Genomic DNA, 19904 nt, shown 5'->3' with positions numbered 1-19904 from the left:
ACTTATTTATTTACTTAATTTTATGTATATATGCGAGTGCCCCTGGAATTGGAGTTATAAACAGTCGTGAATCACCCTGTGGGTGCTGGAACTCACTCCCAGGCTCTCTGTTAGAGCAACAAGTGTTCTTACCTGCTGGGCCGTCTCCCCAATCCCCCACACTCCCTAACATGTTTAAGACAATTTAAAGCGGTCCTTAGAGACTGTGTTTGCACAAGCAGTGACTCCTCAAAACCCGCTGGCCTTTTCTCTCCTAGAACTCAGGATATACCATCCAGTTCCTCCCTAAGACAAAGACCCATAAGCCTTACAGAGCACACAGGCTTCAATAGGGAACAGAAAGCAGGTTCCATCACCCCAACCCCTTGCAACCACAAAATCTATGTTCTCTGCTCCTTTCCTTATCCCATAAACCAGGCCAGACTGTGTCACGTGGTGTGGTACTGCCAGCCTCCACCCTGGACAGCTATAAATGCCAGAAATCCCCTATGCTCTTAGGGCTCCAGAGGAAATCTTGAAAGTGTTCCTTCAGGCCCCTGTTATGTGGTCCACAGGAGTCATCTCTCCTAGGGTGGTTCACCTCAGATTTTGAAGGGAATGCTCTCCCTCCCCTCAGGGCCCTATTATGCTGTTCTAGTATGTTTCTAGAGCTCTCCAAGTCAGTGGTTCTCAACCTGGGGCCCATTTTGACCCCATCTCAAGACTCACCTATGACCCTCTGCATATCAGATATTTACATTATGATTCATAACAGTAGCAAAATTACAATTATGAAGCAGCAATGGAAATAATTTTATGGTGGGGGGGGTCACTACAACATGAACTCTATTAAGGAGTTGCAGCATTAGGAAGGCTGAGACCCACTGCTCTGAATGTTATCCCATTTCAAGGCCATACCACACCCCCCATCCAAGGTCACAGCCTCTTTCCTAAGAAAGCTCGTTTGAAGAGTGATCTGATGTCAGCTCCCCCCTCTCATCAGCCTTTGTAATCTACATTTTGTTCTAACACTTGAGCCCACAAGGTAACTAAAAGCACATAAGAGCCTAGCGTCTGTGCCATCACTCTGTAACCACCTCCTTCGTTTTGGACCAGTCACCTGCTTAACTCTGCACACAGAGGTGTTGTAATATGGAATCTCCCCATTCAGCAGGTATAAAATGTTCACCCTATTAAGACCCAGGAGTAGAGACTACTTGGCCATGCCAGCTTGCTAAGTAGAACAGTACAGAGGTTGATAGGTCTATGGTGATGGTAAGTGGAGCTATGGATGCTCTGTAGAAGAAGGAATGAATCATGAAACCCTACCCAGGAATCCAGCCATGATTCTCTTCTGCCCTCGCCAGCTGCAAGTGATTTTGGGAAATTCTAGAATGACTGGAAGACACTCGGTTACCCTAAAGAGACATCCATGTCCCTCCCTTCATCTATCAAACCACTGAAACAATGAACCACAAGAAATCAGAAATTCTGGGCAGGAGAGATGGCTCAGTGGTGAAGAATATTTACTGTTATGCAGGGGACTTGGGTTTGGTTCCCAGCACCACATCAGGCGGCTCACAACTCCAGTTCTAAGGGATCTGATGCACTTTAGCCTCCACAGGCACCTGCACACATGGTGTACATAGGCTCACTCAGGCAGACAGACACTCTTAAATTAAAAACCATGAGGAGAGAGAGAGAGAAAGAGAGAGAGAGAGAGAGAGAGAAAGAGAGAGAGAGAGAGATTAGACTTTCCCCCAGGAATGACCCAGGAGGAGAAAAGACTGAAGCTCTGTGTCTTTTTTTATTTGTTTGTTTGTTTTTGTTTTGTTTTGTTTTGTTTTTTTGAGACAGGGTTTCTCTGTGTAGTCCCGGCTGTCCTGGAACTCACTCTGTAGACCAGGCTGGTCTCAAACTCAGAAATCCACCTGCCTCTGCCTCCCAAGTGCTGGGGAAGCCCTGTGTCTTAAGTTAGGGTTTCCATTGCTGTGAAGAGATACCTTGAACAAGGCAACTCTTATAAAGGACAACATTTAATTGAGGCTGGCTTACAGGTTCAGAGGTTCAGTCCATTATCATAGTGTGGCAGTGTCCAGGCAGACATGGTACTAGAAGGAGAGTTCTACATCTTGATTTGAAGGTAGCCAGGAGGAGGGTCTCTTCCAGACTGGATGGAGCTTGAGGACTCGGAGACCTTAAAGCCCACCTACACAGTGACACACTTGCTATTCCAACAAGGCCACACCTCCTAATAGTGCCACTTCCCATGGACCAAGCATGTTCAAAACCAGCACACCCTGGGAGCAGCCAGAGGAGAAACTTGTGATTTGGAGAAAGATTTGCAAGTTTTCAGAAAACTCTACAAGACAAGCTAACCTTGAAGAGACTGGAGCGTTGGCAATGCTGGAGGAGGAGCCGTGGTGGTTTGGATGAGAATGGCTCCCATAGGCTCCTGTGTATGTATGTATGTATGTATGTATGCATGTATGTATGCATGTATGCATGTATGTATGCATGTATGTATGTATACACATATATATGAGTTCCCAGTTGTTAGAGGATAAAAAGGTATGGCCTTGTTGAAGGAGGTATGTCCCTGGGGGGTGGAGGGAACATGGAAGCGGATGTGCATGTGTCTCTAGCAGTCAAAGGTAGTTGATATATCTAGGTTGGGTATTAGGTTACACCTCTAATTGTGTGGGCATCTTGTTATTGAACATTACCAAACATATAAAGCCTTTAATTAATGTTTAAGCATTAGAGTCTCATTTTCCTACTGGGCCTGCATGGATGGTGGGATGGTCTGGGCAATGCCCAGCTCTCGGAGACAGCATGGAAGATTGACAGAGCCATCTCCCACGCTGGTGTCTCGTGAGTGACAGGGCCAGTGTCTCTGGCCACCTGAGCAAACTTCCCAAGCTGAGCATAGGCGGCATGCCTGCCGGCTCCTGGCCACGGGCCTAGGCTAGTTGGGAACATGGCGGCTGATTAAAAACAAGCAAGATTGAGAGCTGCCATTTTAAAATTATTACCGCAACATATGACAGCTAGTCATGATGGTGTATGTCTTTACTCCAACACTCAGGAAGCAGAGGCAGGTGGATCTCTGTGAGTGTGAGGCCAGCCTGCTCTGCATAGTAAGTTCCAGGACAGCCAGGGCTGTGTAAAGAGACTCTATTAAAAAAAAAAAAAAACAAAAAAACAAAGCCCATATTCATTCATTCTCTCTCTCTCTCTCTCTCTCTCTCTCTCTCTCTTTCTCTCTCTCTCTCTTTCTCTCTCTCCCTTTCTCTCTTCCTCCCTTTCTCCTGACTGAGGATCAGGATGTAAGCGCTCAGCTACTGCTCCAGCACCACGCCTGCTTGCATGCTTGCCTGCTTGCCTGCTTGCCTGCTGCCATGCTTCCCACCACACTGACCTTGGACTGACCTTCGGAACCTGTAAGCAAGCCCCACATCAAATAGCTTCTCTTATAAGTTACCTAGGTCATAGTGTCTCTTCATAGAAATGGAAGAGTAAGTAAGAGAGGAGCACACCTAAACCAGAATTCTTAGGCATAGTATCTCTCGCTTTGGTTTAAGCCTTACTTCAACGGACATTTGTTCTCTTCTTGTCAAGAATAGTTGATACATCAAACTGGTCTATGGTCATGGGACACCACAGAACAGAACACGAGTTTGAGTGGAGTGATTGTGTAGTCTTTGCTTTGGCTTTCAAGACATGTAACAGGCTGAACCATCTGAGGGTAGATGATCTATAGGGACATTCCTGTCATGGCCATCCCTACCCATGTCACAGCATAGGGACACCTTATATGGTGGTTTGAATAGGTATGAACCGCATAGACTCCTGCATTTGAATGCTTGGCCCTCATGGAGTGTCACTATTAGGAGATGTGGCCTTGTTGAAGTAGGTGAGGCCTTGTCAGAGGAAGTGTGTCACTATGGCGACAAGCTTTGAGGTCTCATACATATGTTTAAGCTGTACCCAGTGTTGAGCCAGTCTCCTGCTGCTGCCTGTGGATCAAGATGTGGAACTCTCAGCTTCTCCAGCACCGAGTCTGCCTGCAGGCTCTCATGCTTCCCACCATGGTAATGATGGACTAAACCTCTGAACTGTAAGCCAGGCCCAATTAAATGTTTTCCTTTATAAGAGTTGTCATGGTCATGGTGTCTCTTCCCAGCATTAAAACCCTAAGACACCTTGAAAACAGTTGGAAGACTAGAGCACGCATTGAAGTCCCTGACAGTTGCGCATATGAGACTTCATGACCACTGTTGTGTATAAGACATGCAACTGTGGCCAAGATGGCTGCTTAGCAAAGACTTGCTTATATAAGGGAATAATTACAACAGAAAAGAGACATGTGGGCGGCGCCCTTTGCATTAGACTCTGAATTGGCATAAAAACTGCATAAAAAAGAATGAGATGGAGGTCCTGGTTTGCCGCTTCTTCTGGCTAGAAGGGAATGGAGCATGAATACAACTTAGATCTGTGGTAAAGAGCCTCTTCTGGGATCCAAGCACTTCGAACCTATGAAAAGAGTCAGAGAGTGAGGAGAGAGAAAATGAGGATGAAATGATAGAAGATACCTTGCAGGCCTGACCTTTGTCATGGAAGATGAGAAATCTGATTTGGCGAGCACATGGAGACTTTAACAGTGTTCCAGTTCAGGAAACCATGATAGTCTGGGGACATTCTGTCTTTGAACTGCTTGAGTTGGAAAGGACTTTTAAGGAAGAAATGGAAAGGCCTCTCGTGGTCTGGCTTGTAAGGCTGTAGGTCATGGGGCAGAAGGAATCCGTCTACATGCTGTGGATGAGTAATTTGAATGACGACTTCATTGAGACAAAGGTTGTGAGTCACTGTGAGAGAAGTCAATCTCTAATGGATTGCTGCATCTTTAGAGGCATTTGATTACCAGCTGCTGAGATCTTCATAAATATCAGGGGCTGGAAGACATTCGAAGAGGGATAGACATTACTAAAAGAGATCAGGTGTATGCCTTAATTAATACTCTCTTGCTGTGGAGAGATGCTGCGACCACTGTAACTCTTATTAAGGAAAACATTTCATTGGGGCTGGCTTACAGTTCAGAGGTTTAGTCCATTATCATGGCAGGAAAGCATAGCAGTGTGCAGGCAGACATAGTTCTGGAGAGGTAGCTGAGAGCTGCATCCAGAAAGGCAGGCTGCAGGAAGAGAGAGAGACACTAGACTTTGCTTGAGCATTTGAACTCCCAAAGCCCACTCTGAGTGACACATTTTCTCCAATAAGGCCAAACATACTTCAACAAAGCCACAACTCCTAATCTTTCTCAGGTAGCATCAGCCTCTAATAACCAGGCATTCAAATCTGTGAGTCTATGGGGGCCATTCTTATTCAAACCACCACAGTATGAGACAGGCTGTCTTTGATGCCCAGTTCACTAAGCCAGATAGACAGTGTTCTCCAGAAGCAAAGCTGTTAGGGCCCCTGACCTTGAAACTGGCGTTGGCTTTGGTGAGCTTCTTGGTGGACATGATGACAAAAGAGGCTCTGAAGGATCTGAGTGACTTAGGTCAATATGCAAATCAAGTCTATAAAACAATAAAACAATCTGGAGGAGAGAAGGGCAAAACAGAGAAAAGGGATCTGTCTGGGTCATTCAAAAGTGAATGTCATAAAATTTACATTGAGCTAGAGTTTTTACCAGGAAAATTAACAGAAAGTCAAGCCCTATGCTAGTGAGCTTCCGGAAGACTTTAAAGCTGGAAGCACAGTTGTTAGAGTAAGCTCGTCCAAAGAGCTTACTCACAGTGAAGCTATGCACCTTTCACTCCTGGAAAGCTGGAGAGGTGGCTCAGTGGTTAAAAGCACTGGTTGCTCTTCCAAAGGACCTGGGTTAGATTCTCATAATCTACAGGGCAGCTCACAACTACCTGTAAGTCCAGTCCCAGAGGATCCAGTGCTCTCTTCTGACCTCATACAGCCATGCAGTCCTGAATCTCCTCACCTCAGTGCACAAAACAATAAAAATAGTTACTTTACAAAGTATCCTGGGAATAGAAACTGTTACTTTAGGTCAGGACTCAGCAACCAGGCATAGCTGAAGGAAAAGCAGTGTCAGCACCTGCAGCCTCAGTACCTGTCCTGACTTGGTCTCTAGGGAGCCACTGTGAGCACTGGGCAAAGCAGGGAGTGGTTTCCCTCTCCCTTGGCCCTGGGCCAGGCAGATGGCTTGAGTTGGCTTCACTGAGCTCATTGTGGGTGGGAAGACATATTATAGCCCCACGGCAGTGTCCCAGGATAAGAAATCAGGAAAAATCATGGAACTTGAATATAAATTATATAAAACTAGATAAAATAATGCCTCCAAAATATGTACCGCTGTCTTCAACATAGTTCTCTTGAGGAAATGGTTGATATGGCAATGGAATCTCTTCATTTTTCTACTGGCCCTTGTTAATGTTTTTTTTTTTTCCTCCTTTAGTGTCTCCTCAGCTGATGCTGCCCCAGGTCAGCTGATGTTAGCTTGTAGTAGCTGATTCAAGGCTTTCGGAGATCCTGTGTACACTCCAAAAAAGGTTTCATTACATGGTATTTTAATGCTAACCTCTGAATGTCTTGCAGATGTAGCAAAGCATCTGAAGAACAATAAAGACTGAGGTTACAGTTCAAAAGGAAGTACTCCATGAGAAAAGGAAAAGGCACCCTCCAAAGCCATAATTTGGTTAATGAAGATCCCCATGCTGGGAGTGGGCTATCTTCTCATAACTTTTTGGCTAGTGAAGCCAAAATCATAACAGCCACTGTAGGTTGCTTGCCATAACTAGATGGGAAGACCCTACTGTTGCAGATATCACACACATTAATTTCCGGACATGGAGGTATCAGAAGCCCCTTCTTTACTCATTGGCAGTCACTGTGTAAACTGCAGGAGGAAAGTAATTGCCAACAGTTCCACTCTAATGGACCCTGTGAGCCATTGCTACCAAAATGGCAGAAAATATGTACCAACCAGTGCAATAGTGGCATGGGCTGTTTTGTGTGCAACCAGCAACTTTCTGATTAGGTTTAAGGTAGGGAATTCATGTATAAACCAGGATAGAATCCTGTCCCTGAAAAGTCATAAGCCCCATGAGGAAGCAACCGCAATTGTCTTTATTGAATAGATATGATTTGCTTTTCAAATTCCTTCCAAATATTTATGATTATTGATCGAGTGCCTCTGTGGTAAAACAGGATTCCTAGTCAGGTGGTGCATGCCTCTGATCGCAGCTCTTGGGAGGCAGAGGCAGGCAGATCTCTGAGTCTGAGGCCAGCCTCATCTACAGAGTGAGTTCCAGGACAGCCAAGGTTGCACAGAGAAACCCTGTCTTGAAAAACTAAAAACAAAACCAGAAACAAAACATAGAATTGCTGTGAGATTACAGATGACCTTGCTTACCAATTCTTAGTCAGCACAGAAAGGAATGTCTGTAGAGTCAGCCTGTCTTCCAAGGTAGTTTGTCTCACCTTGGGCAAACAGTTTCAGGAAGGAAAGAATAGATGGACACCTGCACACAGGCCCCTTCTGGCTGTAACAGTCTCCCCATTCCCAGGCCCCTCACTCTGCCCTATGGAGGGTCGCAGCATCCAGCTTTTCCCCCTTGACTCTACAATTTCCTTTGGGAGAGAGGCTGTCCCTCACTGTATGCACTAATCAACACAGTCCTATCTGTTGAGGGTCAGACTCTGGTCTCTTAATGCTCTCTCAGAAATCTAGCAAGTGTGCCCACAGAGCCATAGCTATCTGCCTTGTTTGTAGGAGAACTTCCTGCAGTGAATGGTGGGTGCTGATTCAGAGACTCCTAACTGATTAAACTTATTCAAACCAGTGACGGTTAAGGTGGCAGGGATGCCCAATGCTTACCAAAAAAATCATGGCTATATCACCACACCCTAGTCTCAGAGAACATTGTAAGGAAGGGGAAAGAAGGTGGAAAGGAGCCTGGGGTGGGGGAGTGTTGTGGTGTGACATTTTTTACTCCTCTGAGCATAAAATAACCAGTTACTCTATCACACTCTTAGAGTAGACTACTTTTCCAGGAAACCTGGGCTATTAATTGAGCAGAAGAATACAGAGGTAGCTGTGTCTACGGGAATGGCAATGGACTCACAACACTTCCCAGTAGAAGAGAGGGGAGGGTCACTCACCTGGGAGTCCAGCCATTATTCTCTCCTGCCCTCTTCAGCTGCAAGTGCTACTGGGAAATGCTGGAGTACTTAAAGGCGGGAGGTTAACTGAAAGGGGGACTCCACGATGCAGCCTCCATGAGGTCACCATCCATGATGTGATGATGGGCTTTGTGGTGATGACGCTGTTTGGGGGATACCCACGTTCTAGTGATGTAACGTTTCATCTCCATTTATTGTGGATTTGGATTAAAGCTTGTATTATGTTAATTGGGTTCCCAAAATTGCACAAGAATCCCACATGTAAGACACTGAGGGTCCCTGACCCCAGTTGGCTTCGATTAGTAAATAAAGTTGCCAGCGGCTAATGGTTGGGTAGGGAGACAAGAGGTGGAACTTTACGACTTGCAGGCAAGGGAAGCGAGGGAACAAAAAGGAGAAAAACCAAGCCTGAGAAGTCAGAGAGGCAGCCAGCATATAAGAGCCAGGAAAGAATGGCCCCAGGGGGCCCCCAACTGGGTCTAGGGCAACAAAGACAGAATATAGATTTTAGTAAGTAATAACTCAGGAGAATTGAAGGGGAGGCATTAGCAACATGGAAGTTTGAGAGTGGCTCAGCCATTGAACTGTTTAAGGCCATTTAAATATAAGGCTGTGTAGATGTGTCTTTCATTCAGGAATCCAGAGCATTGGAGCCAGTAACAAGGAACTTGCCCTGAGGCCTCTGGGGAGATTAGAGCAGATCAATCACCTACCACAACACCATTTTGTAAGGGAGCCCAGTAAACTCTTTGGTTTGCTAACTTGGACGTTGGTAGAACCATACTGTTGTCTGTCGCTGGTGCCCCATCTGGAATCAATAAACTTTTGTTCGTATCCACCTCTGAACATTGGCACAGTGCATGTGATATCTAACTTATCTCATTTCTTCTGTAAACTGTGGCCCAACGATGAAAGCAGTAGAGGCATCTTACAGTCAGCCTGTATAGCGCATCCTTAGGACCACTGAGGGCCTTCCTCCCTTTCCCTAGTAACACTAGTGCATCCTTAGGACCACTGAGGGCCTTTTTTTTTTTTTTGTCTTTTCGAGACAGGGTTTCTCTGTGTAGCCCTGGCTGTCCTGGAACTCACTCTGTAGACCAGGCTGGCCTTGAACTCAGAAATCCACCTGCCTCTGCCTCCCAAGTGCTGGGATTAAAGGCGTGCGCCACCACCACCTGGCCACTGAGGGCCTTCCTCCCTTTCCCTAGTAACACTAGGAAGGTAAATATCAGCTTTGCCACTTCTTAGGGGATAAATTACCATATAAATAGGTGGGAGTATCTGGGTTTTGTTGAGTCCCATTGTAACTTGAATTTTTTTCAAACCCTATTTTATTTTTAATCCTGGTTCTTAAACACTTTAACCTCCTTTTTAGCCCATCACCCACCAGAGATAGTGGGGGGGAAAATGATCCTGGGGAAGTGGACCTGCTTAGAAATGGTTCTTTGGAGCAATTCCCATCTGTCTGGAAATCCACAGTTCAGTTCACAGGTCAGCAGCATTCACAAATACTTCATGGATACACCAGCCGTCCAGTTCAGTAGAGTCAGGATAGCAAGCATAGATCTGCAGCACTGGCACGACCTAGCAGAAACAGCCAGGCCTCACGCTCAGCACAAGTCAACAGGAGAGATCAAGGCCAACGAGAACTCTGGGAAAGTTCTCAGCTGTGCCTCTCTCAGTGAAACAAAGATCAGAGAAGATGCAAGGTCAACAAGCCTTGCACAGGTAGCTGTACCAGCAAGCCAAGCTCAGCCTCCTCCACTGTCCCTCCAGTCCTTTTATATCCCTCCAACTGTCACATGTCCTCCACAGATCTTGCCTCACCATGTATCTTGCCTTGGCACTCGAGTCTGACTTAGTAATACTTCATGTGAGTCTGTCTCAGCTGATATCACTCTGCCAATCAGCCCAAGTCTGCAGAAGTGACAAGAAGCCACAGCACATCACCAGAAGTTTGTTTTTTTGTTTTTTTTGGTTTTTTGTTTTTGTTTTTGTTTTTTTTTTTGGATGCGTTTCTCTCTATGGAGTCCCAATTAAAAAAGGAATTCAAATATGTAATGTAAGGCAAACCAGTACATGTGTGTCATTAGTGAAGATTTCTTCATCAGGGATCCTTTCATGCGCTTGCTTTAGTAGAACATCCTTTCACTTGTATCTGCTTCAGCTAAATTGTTCCTTCACAAGTCTGCCTTAGCCTTTCACCTGTGTCTGCTTCAGCAAAACACTCCTTCATGTGTTTGCCCCACAAAACACCATCCAACACAACTGACTTTCCAAAGAACCCTTAAGTTTCCACTTCATCACATTAACACAAACCTACTTCTTTGAGATCAAAAGAGACAGAATCTACTTCTGGCTTTGGGTGGTGGCCTATCATTCTCAGCTACCCCCAAAACAGTACAAACTGTTGTCCTCCTTTTAATAGTCCAGCTGGACCTATCAATCATAGGGTCAGGAGTCCAATCCCAACCACACGAATCACCTGAAGATGTGCTAGGGAGAGGAGGGATAATGTACCTGTCCTTCCCAGAATCCCCTGCCTCGGGGTGGATGCTTGCAGAGCTTCCCTCCTGTAGCACTAGTGTAACATTCTCTTTAATTTCTCTGTCTATTTTTCTTTTGGCTACTAAGCAAATCTGGGCATGCTTTCCTATATGCTCCTATCCATCTTTTTTTTTTTTTTTTTTTTTTTTTTTTTTTTTTTCACTTGAAGGTACTGAGATGAAAGATTAGGAATTACACAGACTCCCTGGTAGACACACAGATAAGGATGGAAGAGGGCCATGGGTAGGTAATAGAAGTGGTGAATTTCCAAGATGGCTGGTGCCTTCTTCACTCTCCAGACTCAAGACAAATGCCCAGCAGGTTAAAATTAAGGCCCCATTGAATAGACTGGCTCAGCAAGTTCAAGGTCAAAACAGGACAAACCATCCTAGCTGTCTTCAAACTGACCAACCCAAAATGACGAAGGAAAACTCCTCAGAGACTTAAAAACAACAACCTCAGCCATTACAAAGGGACTGGATTGTCCACTCTCAGTCTAGCGGAAGGCCTTTCTCTGTGTGTTTGCTGCGTGCCTGTGCAGGTTTCCTTCCCCCTAATAAAAATTTCTTCAGTTGTTGATTCTGTTTTCGGCTGTCTGCAGTGTTTGAGATTTCTCCACTGCTACCTGTTGGATCTGTTCTGCCTTGCAGTTCTTTAACTGACAGAAAAAACTAACCAGACCAAGACCCTGTAAGACAGTACTACCACCACCTGCAGTTCCCTTCCATGGCGTGTATGCTTATAAATGGCATGGCCTTCTCTCTTCCCTTTCTCCGTCCCCCTCCTCCAGGCAGCTGCCAAGATTTACAGCTTGTCTATGCCCTTGCTTTTCTCTTACATGTTAGTAAAATTCTGCTTTGACTTTCTTTTAGAAATAAGTTTGCCCTTGTAAAAAGCAACCACCATTTCAACTAAAATGTCTGGACAAGGCAAACTACTCTTGATTCAGAAAGTGTCCTTGGGCAGAGCAAACACACCTAGACAGGAAGTACATTTGGCTTTTATTATAAGTTGGGATCAGAGAAAAAAAAATAAGTTGGGGTAGCTGGGGTATGACCTCAAAATCTCATTCAGTTAGCTAGTCTGAAAAGAACTGATTCACAGGAAATTCACAATGGGAAAAGGGTCACTACTCCAAGAAGGGAAGAGTCACTGCCTTAGGTCATCAAATTCCTAGAATGAAGCAGTAGATTTTTATGTGCATAAAGATTTTAGTGGGTAGGAGGAAATAAAAAAAGATGGTCTGTTTATTTTCCGAGACAGGGTTCCTCTGTAGCCCAGGCTGTACTGGAATTCCCTTTGAGAGACCTAAACAGGGGGCCCAGAAACGTGAGTTTAAACAAAAACCAGGTCCCAGGGTGAAACATGTCCAGCCAGCTGCAGCTGCTGGAGTCAACAGTCCTACCACATTCTTTTTTGCCCTCAGGAGATAACATTCCTAGAAACCCAAGCAATGGCCCTTGGGAGTCACATAGCACTGTTCCTGGAAATACCACAAGGGGTGCTAATCAATCCTCTTCCATAGCAGCTGTTAATTAATGACCATTGTTCTCCAGATGGCCGGGCCAGAGCTGTTTGCGGCCTTGGCACCAAAAACAAACCAATCATTTTAAAAGTCAACTTCCCCATAAACCTCTTACCCAATCATGTAATGCCAAGGCTTGGAAACCCCTGCTTGCAGTTTTTTCCTTTAAAAACCCCTTCCCCTAGATCTCGAGGTGGCTCTCCTATCCTGTGGCCCAAGCTCTACCTTGAATAAAGACTCTCATGTGTTTGCATCAGAGTTGTAGTTCCTGGTGGTCTCTTTGGGGTTTTTGCAATCTGGGCACACCACCTCTGTAGTCCAGACTGGACTGGAACTCAGATCTGCTTGCCTCTGATTGAAGGTGTGTACCACCACCTAACTTCACTTTCTCTTTTTATTCAATCTGGGACACACAGCCAATGGGATGGTACCATCCACATTCAGAATGGTCTTCCCGGCTCAGATCAGACTCTTTGGCCACACCCACATGGACACACCTTGAAGTATTTCTGCAATGACTCTAAATCTAGTCAAGTTGGCAATGAAGGTCAGTTATCATAGCACATGAAAAAAAAAAATCTCTAGTCACTGGTCTAAACCTGCTGCGACTATGCTGGGACAGCAGAGCATCCCAGACATATCACCCATGAAGAGATTACCCCCAAACAGGACCAATCTTCTTAATATCCTTTCATTTCTTATCTTCTGAGGCAAAAGAGGACATCTTCAAACTTGCTTGTATAGCAGAACTAAGGTCATAATTAGTCAGACCACACTTTTCCCAATATTTCTTAATTATGCATTCATTAATTATGTTTAATTATGCATTCCTATGCTTAATTATACCTCTTGCCTCAAATCTTTATTTCAACCCAGACTTCAAGTCAGTGCACTGCAGAGACCGTTGAAGGCCACTTGACTTCTTTATCTATGCTTCCCAATGACTTCTTTTTCTCCTTTCCACTTCTCTTCTTTTAGTATTGGGAAGAGTGGCCAAACCTGGTTGAAGCAGGACATTAGGCCCTGACAAGCCCAGGACCTAATGTTCTGCTGTGACATGGACTGTTCAGGACTGTGACATGGTTCCTGACCCTAGGACAAGGTCCTGGTGTGAGCCTCCACAAGTGTTGATGGCTGCTCTGGGCATAAGGCTTGTTTGTATAATAATGTACATATTTCACATTCCTCTGAGGGATGTCCTCCCTGTTAATGTTATTTTTTGTTTTGTTTTGTTTTTGTTTTTGTTTTGTTTTTCAAGACAGGGTTTCTCTGTGTAGCCTTAGCAGTCCTGGAACTCACTCTGTAGACCAGGCTGGCCTCAAACTCAGAAATCCGCCTGTCTCTGCCTCTGCCTCCCAAGCACTGGGATTAAAGGCATGAGCCACCACCGCCCGGAGCTCCCTGTTAATGTTAATGACCCCATGAGAATTAGCAATAGTTCAGGAGGCCAAGGTTTGGATAATGTGTCAGCAAAATGGTAAATGCTGGGACCTTGAAGACAGCCCTTAAGGCTATGGGAAAGAGCTCTCAATACATGAGTTCACAAATATATAACTTCTCAACTATGCAAAAATATAAAGATGCAGTATGAATTACTAGATTCAAATCTAAAAAAACAAAGGCAGCTGCACTAATGAGCCAGCTTGTCAGAAAGATACAAAGGCAGGTAGATTCCTGAGATCAAAGTCAGCCTGGGACACAGCAAGGTTAGGCCCCGGTGTGGGAGAGATGGTGGTTTAGTATCTGTGTGTAACAGAGGCAGGCAGATCTCTGAATTCTTTTGCAATGTTAAAAGAAAATGTGTGCTTGCTGTTTTCCTAAGAATCAAAGGGCTGAGGATGGGTAGGGTGCTGATTCATAGGATAATCAAAAGGTAACCTGAAGTTAATAATGGAATTGATATGTAAAATAAAAAACTGGGTTTTGGTCCCCATGAGATGAGCTAGCAAAAAGCAATAACAATTCTTCTTTATCTGGAGATCTCTGGAGAGCAAAACAGCTCTTCAAGAAACAGAAAAGCCAGTCAGTTTTATAGCAGCTTTTCTGAGTTTGGTCAGAAAACTCATGAGCTATCCAGATAGCTTTTAGAATTTTTACTAGCAGAGAGAGCTGTCTCAACTAGAAAGTTTTTGAATAGCAAGAAAAAACTATCTAGAGCAGAGCAGACCACACACTCACACACAGACATTGTAGTGCCCCATTTCAGCCCTGGTTTGGGCCTTGTGGACAAACCCCAGCCTAGCCTGAGTTTTGAGACCTATCTTAGTCACTTCTATATTTGGGTGACTCAGCAAGACCTGTTTGGACCAGCCTCTGCCCTGCTGTTGCTAATGTAGAGTTTTGCCATTGGCCCTGTCAGTCACCCCATACCCTCTGTCACCCTTCCCCACCTCCTATGTCATCTCATCCCCACCAAAAATCCCCCTCCCTGTGCTCTGTGTTTATATAAGCGAGAGTCTGAAGCAATATAGTTGAGTTCCTGCTTCGACAAGACTCCTGGCCCTTTGTGTTTCTTTTGGGCCATCAACACCATCCTGCTCAGCCCCAGAGAGACCCAGTGGGACTGAGACCTGTTCACAAGGAGTCAACAACAGAGAGAGAGAGAAGGAAAGTGAGAGAGGGAGAGTGAGAGAGAGAGAGAGAGAGAGAGAGAGAGAGAGAGAGAGAGAGAGAGAGAGAAAGAAGAAGGAGGAGGAGGAAGATGAGGAGGAGGAAGAGGTGGAAGAGGAAGAGGAGGAGGAGGAGGAGGAGGAGGAGGAGGAGGAGGAGGAGGAGGAGGAGGAGGAGGAGGAGGGGAGAGTGTAGGAATTTCAGGTCTCAGTTTAAACTTAAAATTGAAAAGAATCTCAGGTTTCCGTTTAAACTTAAAAATTAACTGCCCACCCATCCCAGGACACATCCCAGGAGGAGTACATTCCAAAGACTTACACACACATTCCAGGAGATGGGCCCAAGATAAGAGGTAATTAGGAAGCTGGGCCCTTAACAGAATATACCTGAGTAAACAGGAGCTACCCAGCTAACCCTCATGTTATAAAGATAAAGTGCAAATCTGAGTTACCTAGAAACCAGGCCTGGGAACGGCTGTTTGAGATCATCTTTTGTGGTTATTGTTTAAGAGATTATCATAAAACTGCCCTTGTGAACCCTGTAAAAATGGTATAAAAGCTGCCCTTAGCTTCAGCTCAGGGTTCCTCTTGCCTGCATGTTAGGGAACCCCAGTGCACTGGTTATCAATTCAATAAACCTTTTGTTATTGCATTGAATCCGCTGTCCGTGAGTGCTTCTGTGGGAGTGCGTTCCCGGTTTGGATGGTAGAGTCCAACAAGAACAGTCTGGAAAGCCATCAGCTTGGACCCACGATTTGACTTCAAGTCATTCTTTCTGTCACTCCGAGATACCCCTTCTCTCAGAACTCCTCTCAGCCACGCTGGTCCTTGGCAAGGCCTTATGTGAAGCCTTACAAAATTTGCATATTAAATAAACCTGATTGACCAAGAAGGTTAAAAGCCTACTGAAGATCCCCAAACTCCCAAACTCGGGAGATCCTTACTCAAGTCTCGGAAAATCACAAGACACCCAATCAGCAGAGGTTTATTGGGGAGAGTTGGCTAGCCAATGGTCAAACTGCTCCTCCACGCAGGAACAGAATTTGACAAAAGGCCAGCAAACTGAGGGGCTTTTTTATAGCATGGGGTGGGGAAAGGGAGGAATTTTCGAGAGGTTACATATGATTGGTTGCTTTGCAAATTTTGAACATCAGCAGGCTGTAACACTGGGAAGACCTCAAGGGGGGGAGGGGTAACCAAGAACAGTGGAAAGTTAGCTAGTTCTTGGAACCACCCAGATGACTTGTATCTTTCTCTGTGGTCAGGAATGTGTCTTCCTGCTTTGGGCCTTCCCCTCCCCACCAGGTGGGTTTTCTTCCCTGAGGCTTGAGGAATGTTACTCTTCCAGGTGTATCCCGGGGCAGTGAAGGCCTGAAATCTTACATCCAGTTCCACTTTCTGGAACCTGCACTTTTTTGCTCAGGTCTAGGGGTAAAGAAAAAGCCTGTATATATTTTATAAAATGGTCTTTATAATTTTTCACTCTACACTACCATTACCGTCCCCACAAGACACAGGGGCATTTCAGTGTGAAAGACAACCCAGGGCTTGTTGTAATACTAAAAGGCACACTCCTGGGTGGAGATTTAAGATGCTACAGAGACACTCTTCCTATGAAGTTGTATGTAGAACTACATGTAACAGACAATGAGCAGAAAGGCACGTACTACTCAAATGACCCCCAACATCTGAGTTTTGTCACAATCCCAATTCCTTGTATGCTAGGCTGAACCACTAACCTGCTACTCTTTCTTTGCTCTGGCCTTTTTCCGCCCTTGGAAGTATACAGTCTCGTATTTAAATCATCTCTGCTTCTGCTGTGACTGCAGGTCTCTGTTCAATTCCTTGTCCAGGATGTAAGAACTGGAACACCTCCAGAGGTGCTCGCCGGATCCCAAAAATCATAGTCTATTGAGATTCCTGGGGTCTGGACTTTTGCTTTGAAATCTTGTTAACAAGCTGACTTACTAAAATGTTGGCTTATTGAAACCTATTTTTTTTTTTAAATGGATTCTAAGCTGTGATGTTCAGCAGGGCATGTGGCATTTCCGGATGCTTTTTGCTAGTTCCGGCCTTCACTGCATTCCATGCCCACTGTTTGGATGCAGCACCAGCCTTGTTGAAGGTGGTGGCAGCCACAGTGAGATGAGGGGGGACAGCAGCAGGCTTCTATATTAGGAGTAGCTACAAAAGGAACTAGCAATTTGGGCATGCCAGGAGAATGTCCTAACAATCCCCTGCTACCTCTCCACCTTCAGTCTTCCTTCCGCCCCACCCGGAGTAGCTGTCTCTCTGGCACCGTCCTCTCCTTGGGCACAAAATCAAGGATCCAGTGCACTCAAGAAGCTGTAGCCTCCTCCCCCATCCTTCATTCTCTCCCTTCCCCCCTTACACCTGCCCTTTCCTCTAGAGCCCTGAACTCAGGCTAACAGCTGCCCTGCCAGAACAGGTTGAACAAATTTAGAAGTGGAGCTAGGTGGGTTTAGAATCCAGTCAGAAATAAAGAGCTAATGAACGTTTGGAGGCTCTGAGAATGTCTGTTTCCCAGCCCTGCTCTCCTCATCCTGCCTGTGGAAAAGCGGAAGAGAGAGAATGGAGAAAGCAAACACTCTACAGCCGGGCAGTTTTTGTTTTGTTTTGTTATTGAAACAATGTCTGGATATGTAGTCTACCTGTTTCCAACGAGTAAATTCCCCTGCCTCAACCTCTGAAGCTCTAGTCTTTTTTTTTTTTTTTTTTTTTTTTGGTTTTTCGAGACAGGGTTTCTCTGTGTAGCCCTTGGCTGTCCTGGAACTCACTCTGTAGACCAGGCTGGCCTCGAACTCAGAAATCCGCCTGCCTCTGCCTCCCAAGTGCTGGGATTAAAGGCGTGCGCCACCACCTCCCGGCCTTGAATATCTAGTCTTATAGGCATACATTCTTACTCTTGGCTCAAAACACTTGGGCCAGTCTTTGGTGATTGTATTGCCCTTCTCAGGCTGTGTAGTATTTAAGAATCCTTGTCTGGTTATGGTATGGGGATTAATCTTAGTGCTCTCTTCACTCAAAAACCTCACACTATTTAGACTTCCCACAATAGGGATCATATCAACTTAAATATTCCCAGAAAGTGTAGAGGGAATATCTTGTGTGTTGTATGGATGTATCACCTGTCAATTCGAAAGCCTGTGGCCTATGGCCTGGGCAGGAAATAGAAGGTGGGTCATTCAGGAGGCAGAACGAATTCTGGGATAGAGCCAGGCACAGGGAGATCTGCCCAGGAGGATGTGACAAGACGGACACGTAGTACCTGAGCACAGGTAACTAACCACATAGCAAAATGAAGATCAGAATAAATAGGTTATCTAAGTAAATATATTTTGAGTGTGAGTCTTATTTCTGGCTGCATTGGGTTAAGAGGAAGAACAGACCTATCTTACAGGAAGAAAAAAGAGAAGTACACACACTCACAAGCACACAGACTCCTGTTCTATCTGCGGTGTCCTAAGCTTGTTTATCCCCCAAATCCTTCCACGCTTCCAGTTGGTCTTTCAATCCCTCCCATGTCTCTCAGATCACCTATCTAATGGTTTGAGCTGCCAGGACACTTTCAGAGGGCTTACCACCATGTGCTCACACTCTAAGATCTGCCACTAATGCTCATGTGTGTGGCAGACTGGGCTCTCTGAGGGTCCACGGCAGGGGATCCGGCCTCTTCACAGAGTCAGGTGTAAGAAGCCTGTACTGGCTGGCACTTGGGAGGTAATTTTAGGAGTTGAAAAGAAGAAGCAGAGAAACTCAAAGCCAGCCACAAAGGGAGTGTGAGGCCAGCTGGAACTATGTGAGACCCAGAAAGAGAACAGAGAGAAGGGGGGGGGGAAGGGGAGGAGGAGAGGGAGGGGGAAGGGGAGGGAGAAGCAGCTGCTTGCTGATCACTGTCTTTTCTAAGTTTAAATGGTCCTAGGTTAACAGTATCCAGTACAGTTCTGTTCCTCTGGGTTTCCTGTATGAAGATCCAGAGAAGGGTTAAAATTCACATATTTAAAAACAAAAAAGGCAGGGAGAGGGGTAGCTGGAGACATGGCTCCTTAGTTAAAAGTGCCTTCTGAGCCGGGTAGTGGTGGCACACACTTTTGATCCCAGCATTCAGGAGGCAGAGGCAGAGGCAGAGGGATCTCTGAGTTAAAGGCCAGTCTGGTCTACAAAGTGAGTCCAGAACAGCCAGGGCTACACAGAGAAACCATGTCGTAAAAACAAAACAAAACAAAACAAAACAAAACAAAACAAAAAGTGCTTTCTGTTCTTGCAGAGGACCCAGGTTCCATTCTTAGCACCCATATGGCTACTCAGAAACCACCTGTAATTCCAGTTCCAGGGATCCAACGCTCTCTTCTGGCTTCTGCAGCTCTGTGCATGCACACACATGATACACATAAACTAACTCAGGCACACACATTCGTACACACCAGAGACTAAAATAAAAGAAAACACACACACACACACACACACACACACAAAAGGAAGAAAGAAAAGCTGTCGTGTAAGCCAGGACTTTGGCACATCAAATGTCTTTTCACCAGTGAAATGAACCAATTCAAACCAGATTAGATTATATTAAATGCAGGTTTATTGGGAAGCTGCTCTTTGGGTGAGTTCACTGGCCCCAAGGATTGAGGCCAGGGGAATTGCCATGGCATGGGGTTGGGGGGGGATGAAGAGAAAGAGAGAAAGGACACATGGGAGCACAGAGAGAAAGAGGAGGAAGAAAAAGAAGAGGAGGAGGAGACTGAGATGCTGGGAGAACCTGAAGGCCAGATCTGCTTTGATATGTAAAATATGCACCTCATTCCCTTGTCCTTAAAACCAAAAAGTTGGGAGGGGTGGGAGTGGGGGGTGGTGCGGAGACAGGTGATACTAGGCAACATTTGAACACAGACTCAGAAAAGGACTCTTAAAATCCCAGCCACTTGGAAACTGACCCAGGAGGATTGTTGTGAGTTCATGGCAAGTCTGAGCTGCATAGTGAATTCCAGACCAGCTACAGAGGGAAATAAACTTAAAAT

Source organism: Arvicanthis niloticus, chromosome 12 (genome assembly GCF_011762505.2).
Source record: "Arvicanthis niloticus isolate mArvNil1 chromosome 12, mArvNil1.pat.X, whole genome shotgun sequence".
Taxonomy (NCBI): Eukaryota; Metazoa; Chordata; class Mammalia; order Rodentia; family Muridae; genus Arvicanthis; species Arvicanthis niloticus.
Note: the sequence above shows the minus strand (reverse complement) of the source record.